Raw genomic sequence first — 8,633 nt, 5'->3', positions numbered from 1 at the left:
ACCAACTGAGCCACCCAGGTGCCCTTGATCTGAGCATTTTTTAATTCAGTTGTTTTCTTACTATTGAGTTTGAGAGGTACTTTGGAGGTTCTGAATACAAGTCTTTTATTACATATGTGATTTGCAATAATTTCTAGGAGTATAGATTTTTTTTTTTTTCATTTCTTTAAGGGGCTTTCACCCAGCAAATTTTTTAGTTTTGATGAAGTCCAATTTGTCAATTGTTCACTTATGAATCATGCTTTTGATGTCTTTTTTTTTTTGTAAGGTTTTATTTATTTGACAGACAGAGATCACAAGTAGGCAGAGAGGCAGGCAGAGAGAAAGGGAGAAGCAGGCTCCCTGCTGAGCAGAGAGCCTGATGTGAGGCTCGATCCCAGGACCCTAAGATCATGACCTGAGCCGAAGACAGAGGCTTAACCTATTGAGCCACCCAGACACCTCATGCTTTTGATGTCTTATTTGGAATTTTTTGCCTAATGTAAAGTCACAAAGATTTTCTCCTAAGCCTTCTTCTCCAAATTTCATAGTTTTACATTTTCCATTTAGATTTATAGTCTATTTCAAATTTATTATTATTATTTCTATTTTTATTTTATTTTTTACAGGAAACCCACTTTATTTCTTTACCCACTTGTGAAAGCCACTTTATATTTTTTTCTTCCAAATTTTTATTTAAATTCCATTTAGTTAACATACAGTATAATACCAATTTCAGGTATGGAATTTAGTGATACAACACCTGGTGCTCATCACAGCAAGTGTGCTCCTTAATCCCCATCACCTGTTTCACCCATCACCCACCCACCTCACTTCTGGTGACCATCAGTTTGTTCTCTTTAGTTAAGAGTCTGTTTCTTGGTTTCATAGCAGCATTATCAACAATAGCCAAATTATGGAAAGAGCCCATATGGTCTATTTTTTAGTTAATTTTTTTGTTTGAGATATGAAGGTTAGGTCAAAGTTAATTTGTATGCATATTGGTATCTAATTGTTCCAACACTATTTGTTAAGTCTAGTCTTATTCCACTGAATATTTTTTTGTAGCTTTGTCAAAAATCAATTGACTATATTTTATGAGTCTATTTCACGACTCTGTTTTGTTCTGCTGAACTATGTGTCTATTCCTTTGCTAATATTACACTACAGTATTAAAATTGGTTAATATGTATCCTCCAATTTTATTTGATTTTCAGTGACCTCCTGGTAGGGTCATGAGCTCAAGCCTTGTATTGGGCTACATGCTCAGCACAGAGTCTGCTTGAGATTCTCTCTCCCTCTCCCTCCTCCCACCCCCTGCTCATGCCTGTACTCATGCTCTCTCTCTCCAAAATAAATAAATAAGAATTTTTATTTAAAAAAAAAAAAAAGAACTAGTCCTTTGCTTTCCTGGTATTCTAGTCCTTTTGCTTTCCCATATAAATTGTAAAATCACCTACTCTATATAAACAATGTTTGGATTTTGATTAGAATTGCATTAACTTTATAGATCAATTTAGGGAGATTTGCCAGCTTAACTATATTGAGACTTCCAATCTATGATCATTGTAAGGCTTTCCATTTACTTAGGTCTCCTTTGATTTTTCTCATTGGCACTTTGTAATTTTTAGCATACAGATTCCACATATTAGCTTTATACCCAACTACTTGTCTTTTTTTAGAGCTATTATAAGTTTAATTTTAATTTATTTATTCATTGCCAATATATAAAAATAAATTTTTTTCTGTTGACCTTGCATTTTTCCATCTTGCTAAATTCATCAGTATTAATTCTACAAACTTTTTGATAGATTCCTTGGGATTTCTATATAGACATCATGTTTCCTGAGACAACAGCTATTATCTGAGAACAGGGACAATTTAATTTATTCCTTTTCAATATATATGTCACTTATTTCTTTTTCTTGCCTTGTTGCATTGACTAGAACCTCCTGTATGATGTTGATTGTGTAGAATTGGGTGTTTTTCGTTAAACATTGGGGGAATTTTTCAGTACAACCATCTGGGCCTAGAGTTTTCTTTTTTGCCAGGTTCTAAACTACAATCTATTTAACAGATATAGACAGAACTATTCAGGTGTGCTTATTTCTTCTTGGGTGAGTCTTGATAGTATGTGGTTTTTGAGACCTTGGTTCATTTCATCCAAGCAGTCAAACTTATGTATATAGCTTTCGTCTAATTCATTATCCTTTTACTGTCTGTAGTGATTTTCTCTTCTTTATTCTTTATATTTTGTCCTCTCTGTTTTTTCTTTATGTCTGTCTAGAAGATTATTGAATTTCATTGATATATTCAAGGAAATAAATTTTTATTTCATGCATTGAAAATCCCATTAGATAATGTTACAGTTGCTGCTTTCAACTATCACCCACAGTTTAAAGAATTCAAGAAAATCAGTCAGTTGATTATATTTACCCAAATATTTACAAACCCCTGAAACTCAGAAACCCTGCCACTGGAAGTGTGGCAGCCAAAGATGTGGCCTGGCAGAAGGGAAATTATGCTACTTAAGGAGGACTGGATTCTCATGTCAGCTCTAAAATTGGTCATGGCCTCAGGGGAATTCAAATAACTTATCTGAGCTTTAGTTTTCTCATCTGAAAAATTACAATTTGAAACTGTCGGATCCTTTTGAGTTGTATGGCCTAGGATTCAACCAAAGAACTTTCTCATAACTCATCAAAGTTGATGCTAAGGCTTACATTAAGGGAGCCTGAAGTTTATTTGTTTGTGTAATGCCTCCTTGTTCTTTTTATCTAGAACTCCAAACTCCAGCTTCTGGGGGTGGAAGCAGGGAGAAGTCAACTCCGCCAAGGGCCTTAGCTCATAGAATCATATCAGGCTTTGGCTGTTCATAGCAGTGCTGACCTGTTATCAGATTAGTCCAAAGGCAACTCCAAAGGACCAGGAAGGGATGAGGTCAGGTACAAGAAATTCCTGGTTTGGTGGCCGAGGAGCTGGGGCAGCCCCTGGCCTTCATAGCCAGAACCTGGCAAATGACTACTTCTCACACTTTTCAAGGAGTTAATTCTAAACACCATAGGTAGGAGTTTAGGTGAGTGAACATGAGAAACAAAATCTCTTACTTCACCTGGAGCTGGCTGTGACATTTTTCCAATCCTGGGTTCCTGGTTGGGGAAGTTCTGTTTACTTCTCTCCCCTTTCCCTGGGAAACCCTTCCCTATGCTCTTTCTAATCCTCCAACCCCACTGTGTGCACTACTTTGGGACAGTGGAGTGTATGTCGCCTCTCCTCTTGCCTTCCCTTCTTCCTACACATGATAGTTACTATCATCTGCCAGCTGCTACATCACATTTGGAGCTAAGGACAAGAGGAATGCATTCAACCATCAAGAAGGCCACATATTACCCAACCCTGATTTCTTTCTGATTGGTGCTCATTGAATTATTTGTTTTGTAAACAAATATTTTTATATTATATGCACTTTGTAAAACTTTACATAAAATGACCTCAATGTAACCCTACACTTGAGAGCTAACTAGTATTAATAGTTGGCATTTATTTTTAGACTGAAAATATATACATAAATATATATTTTAATATAATGGGATCATTCTACACCTCGTTTGATAAACTCAAACTATATATCATACTTCTTTCCATGTTAACATTTAAGGGCCTATTGGTTCCTTTTTTTAAAAAAACATACAATCTTAACCATCTTTTTTGAAGACTTATTCATTTATTTAGAGAGTGGGGAAGGGCAGAGGGAGAGAAATCCTCCAGCAGACTCCCCACTGAGTGCAGAACCCAACACAGGGTTCCGTCCCAGGATCCTGAGGTCCTGACCTGAGCCAAAACCAAGAGTCAGATGCTTAACTGACTGAGCCACTCAGGCACCCCCTTATTGGATCCTTTTTAATGGCACCAATGTATTTCAGTATAGGAATATGTAACTTATTTTACCAGTTTTCTATTACTTGACATTTAAGTTGTTTTCATTTATTCGAATGCTGTAACAATCATTCTTATACCTATATCTCTGTGAGAGAATTCTTATAGTGTCTGGTGATAGTTATTACATGTTAGTGTATGTGTTAGTTATTACAAATATTAGTTATCTCTTTTAATGATAGCCCTTGACGTTCTTTGATCTTAAGTTCAGCATTTTTTCTTATAGTTCTCAGATTTCATCATGAAATCTTCTACCTATTTTTTTATTGAGGAGGTTTCCTATTATTGATTTATAAGAACTCTTTATAAGCTTATCTACCATATAAGCTTCAAACATTATCCCCAGTTTGTCTTTGCGTTTTAACTTTATTTACGGTAATTTTCCCGAATTACAGCAGTTTTGTATTATTTTTATGTAGCCATATCTGAACAGTCATTTCTTTTATGACTTATAAGTTTAGTTATATTTTAAAGTTCAGTAAGTTTTATAGGTTTTATTTATAGTTTATTTCTACATATACAAATAATATAGCTAATAATCTGTCTAATACAGGTAATCTACATGCCATAAGGCAGGGACTTAAATTTTTTTTCCAAAAGTTGGTACCAAATTGAAATGAAAACTTAGGAATTTTTCTCAACCTACTCAATGGACTATGGGTATTCTTGTTAACTAGTAGGAATAAAAATGGTAAAAACTAATGTTTTTTATAGTGATCTCAAGTTACAAGGCTTACTTACATACTCTATCAGTTGGAAATTCTTCTATTCCAAGTAAGAGAAAGTCTGACTAAAACTGGCTTAAATGTCATATTTACTGACTCACTTATCTGAAATGACCAGAGGTCATGTGGGCTATGGATGTGGCTTGGTTCAGAAGTTCACTAATCTCACCATGGTTCCTTTCTGCTTTATCTGTAGGCTGACCGTGGTTAGGGCCAGGAGATCATGTCTAGTGATTTCTAGGTGTTACGTGCTGTCTCATTCATATTCAAGATAAAGAGAGATTGTTTCTTTGATAATCCTCTCAGAGGGGTGAGGGAGTTTCTTTCCCAAATCTCAAAACAAATTTCTTATTGCGTTTTTCCAATCAACATGTCCAGGAGAAGGCAAATGGTCTCTCTGGATTTAGTCAATCAGAACCTACTGTAGTACAAGACGAAGTGGGGACAGTGTGAAACATGGGATGTGTTGCGGAAGGGTAAATATCCACCTGAATACAAATTGGGGTCGCATAACTAAGAAGGGAGAATGTAAACTGAACACTCAAATTAGCAAATGTGTACCACACATACATTGTTCCCGTTTGAAATTTGTAGTAACCCTATGAAGGTAGGTAGTTACTAACTTCCTCATTTTATAGATGGAGATATGGAAGACTAGAAGAGTTCTATAATTTGCCCTCTCACTTACTTTGTAGGTAGCAAAGCTCAAATCCAGATCTCATGACTTGAAATTCTCTGCTCTTACCAGGATTCTAAATTACCTCCCTACGTGCCTAAAACACACTGCTACAAATCAGGACTGCCTCAGCTCTACAACCTCATCTTTTTAAATTAAAAGGTCAAAAGGAGATATCAACTCTTGGCTATATTGATGTTCCTAATGGGAGCAGAACATTATGTGAGGTTCCATCATGGGGGCTTCAAAGGACTGGACATGAAGAACCTGTTCTAGTTCAGCCTAGGTTTCCCCAAAGATGAGCATGATACAAAAGTTTATGCATGGGTTGTTTATCTGGGGATGTGGTCACAGGGAGCAGGGGGACTGTCAGGATGAGGTGGGAGGGTGAAGAGGAAAGCCAGTACAATCCAGGTAGCCATCTCTATAGCAATGATTTGAGCCCACAGGGACTTTGGGAAGCTCCATTAAAATGTGTCACTGTGGGATGGGGAGAAAAGAGAAAGCATCTACCCTATAGCACACATCGCCAGTGGACAATGGTTGCTGCACAGGATGTTAATAACCCTGCATTTCTTAGTTGTACATAAGTGAGTGCCCAGTGGGTTGGACAGCCCAGCTAGCCTCTGCATCAGACAAGCCAGGGAATGGAAAGGAGAAGAGGCCGTCCATGGGTTCTCCCCCATAAAGCTGGTTGGATAGAACTACCCACTGCTGCAGGGGCTGGACAGAGATGGGACCAGAGAATTTAAGTAGGATATTTTAAGTAGAGATCTTCAATCCATTATAAGCTACTAAGAAACTTGAGTTAAAGTTGTGTTAAAGAACTTGAGTTTTAAAAGTGATATACAAATTAGCTGAAATTACTAGTTAACATCTGCTAAGTTCATGTCTGGATTATTACACCCACCTCCTGAAAAGATTTCTCTAGGTTTCCCCTCATTTGACTACTGCTGTAATCTTCCTAAAATACAATAAACACCTCCATTTTGTCATTACTTCACAGAATGATTCATTACCCCCCACTGGTTGCAGGATTATGTACAAATTCCTTTGCTTAACATTCAATATTCTTCACAATTTGTTTTACCATAATTAAACAGCTGTCCTCCCCATAACGGTCCCAGCTGGACTCAAGCCAGCCTAATTTCCTTACCGTTTGATAAACAGGCCAAGATTATTCCTTCTCTGTGTCTTTGTTAATATTGCCCCGTCTAACTGACAGGGGTGGTGTGCAAAACCTTTACCAACTGCTATGGAAGGCACCGACCAATCAGAATGGAGACTGAGACAATCAGAAGTGATGTCACGTATAACTGACACTATGGGTTGACCAGTTACTCAGCTTTGCCCTCAGCTTCCATTCTTCTTCTCTCTGTTGAAATCCCATCTTTCCTTCATCCTCCATGAAGTGTTTCTATACTACACTTGCTTGTGCTGGTCTTTCCTTCTTTGGGATTTAATTACCACTTTTCATTCTGAATATTCTTAAAGATGCACATATGATGATCCAACAGTCTGTAAAAACACCCACACTTTTGGGGGCAGCACATTCTTGTCACTTCATATGGTAACGATTTTACGATATTTTTGATAGAATAGAAAGATATAATTCAGTATTTCCTATAACAAGGTTTATCAAAAGTATCTTTTTGTTATTGATACTTTAGAAAAATACCTTTTTTGCTTTAAAAATTCCATCACTGATACATAAATTTTTAGGATTTCTGTCAGATATGAGGAAAACTGTATTATGTTTCTTTTATATATGAGCTAAAATTTCAAAAGAGATTTCAAGTTTCCTTGGAATGTTCTTTGAATTGCCATTAGGTATATTCTTGGAAGTCAGGATGGTTAACAATATTTTAACCTGAGGGGTAGTTTAATTTTTTTTAAGATTTTATTTATTTATTTGTCAGAGAGAGAAGGAGAGAAAGCACAAACGGAGGAAGCTGCAGGCAGAGGGAGAAGCAGGCTCTCTGCTGAGCAAGGAGCCTGCTGAGTGGTAGTTTTAAAACATAGCCCCCAGATTCTTTAACAATCCTCCCCCTGAGAGATGAAGTCCACATCTCCTTGCTTAGGTCCAGTCCCCTTGGATCTGGGTGGGTTTGTGGCTTGGTTGTAACCAACAGAATACTACTGCTCTACTTAGGGATTCTCAGGGATTCTCACCTTTTGAGCCCAGATCCAACCTGTAAGAAGTTCGATTCCCCTGTGGCTGACATCCTTTAAGGAAGCCTGGGCCACATTAGGTGCTGCTGCGGTTCACGGCACAGCCGAGATCCCACTGACAGCCAGCACCAAGCCCCTGACGTGATTCCAGCCCCCACTGCAGTGTCACCTCTACCATGGGGTCTTCTCAGCGGAGGCTCCAGGCATTGTGGAGCAGAGACAAGCTGTGTCCTGTCTGAATTTCTGCCCCTCAGAATCCATGAGCATAATGAGATGGTGGTTTCATGCCACTAAGTTTTAGAGCAATAGTTACACAGCAGGAGTGGCCCAAACAAGCCAAAGTTACTATGGTCCAGGCACAATCCCAATACTGTGTGGGTCCTTGGTACAAATGGAGGTCTAAAGATTTAAAGATTTTATAAATTAAATATTAGAAATCAAACTAATAAGCTATTGAAGAGCTATGTTTTATTCGCCTTCTCTGAAAAACAAAGCCTTAAAAGAGACTGGGAAGACTAGGTTTGGATTTAGGATTCCCATTGAAGGCTGGCCCCTCCCTTTTCTTACTCATCCTAGGCTCCATCCAACACCTGTCAGGGCCTCACACATACACATGCTAACATTCCAGCCATGCTCCCTGAAAACAGCCACCCCATAGCCCTTCTTGGGCCCCAAGCGAGCACACCCAGCAGTGGTTTTTCATCCATAAGAAGATAGATTCAGAGGAGAGGTCCAAGGAGTCCCCAGGTGTTGACAGGAAATTGCAGGATCCCAGGTATGGTGTGGAATCTAGGGCTTGGGCCCAGGGGCAGGTCCAATAGGTTGGTCCTGCACACTTCTCACCCTATACCAGTCAACGGTCAGACTGGGGAAGTCGCTGTAGCCCACGGGCATTACTTGTCCAAACCACACAAAATCATCCCTCTCAACTGAAACTTAATGTATCTTCAATTCACTTCCCCTTTGTAGTTTCCCAAGAATATCCTTGGTTGGTTCAGTGCCACCTGAGACAAGGGGAAATGTGACAGAGGAGAAGTCAGAATGGAAAGAGACAGCAGTCCTAGTCCATTGTGGTTGAAATTTCTTACTTTGGAAAATACTAAATATTAGCCCCAGAGAAGGAGGCCAGGCAGATACAGGGCTGA

The sequence above is a fragment of the Enhydra lutris genome, unplaced genomic scaffold, assembly GCF_002288905.1.
Source record: "Enhydra lutris kenyoni isolate GAN:26980312 unplaced genomic scaffold, ASM228890v2 scaffoldscaffold48, whole genome shotgun sequence".
Classification (NCBI taxonomy): Eukaryota; Metazoa; Chordata; class Mammalia; order Carnivora; family Mustelidae; genus Enhydra; species Enhydra lutris.
Note: the sequence above shows the minus strand (reverse complement) of the source record.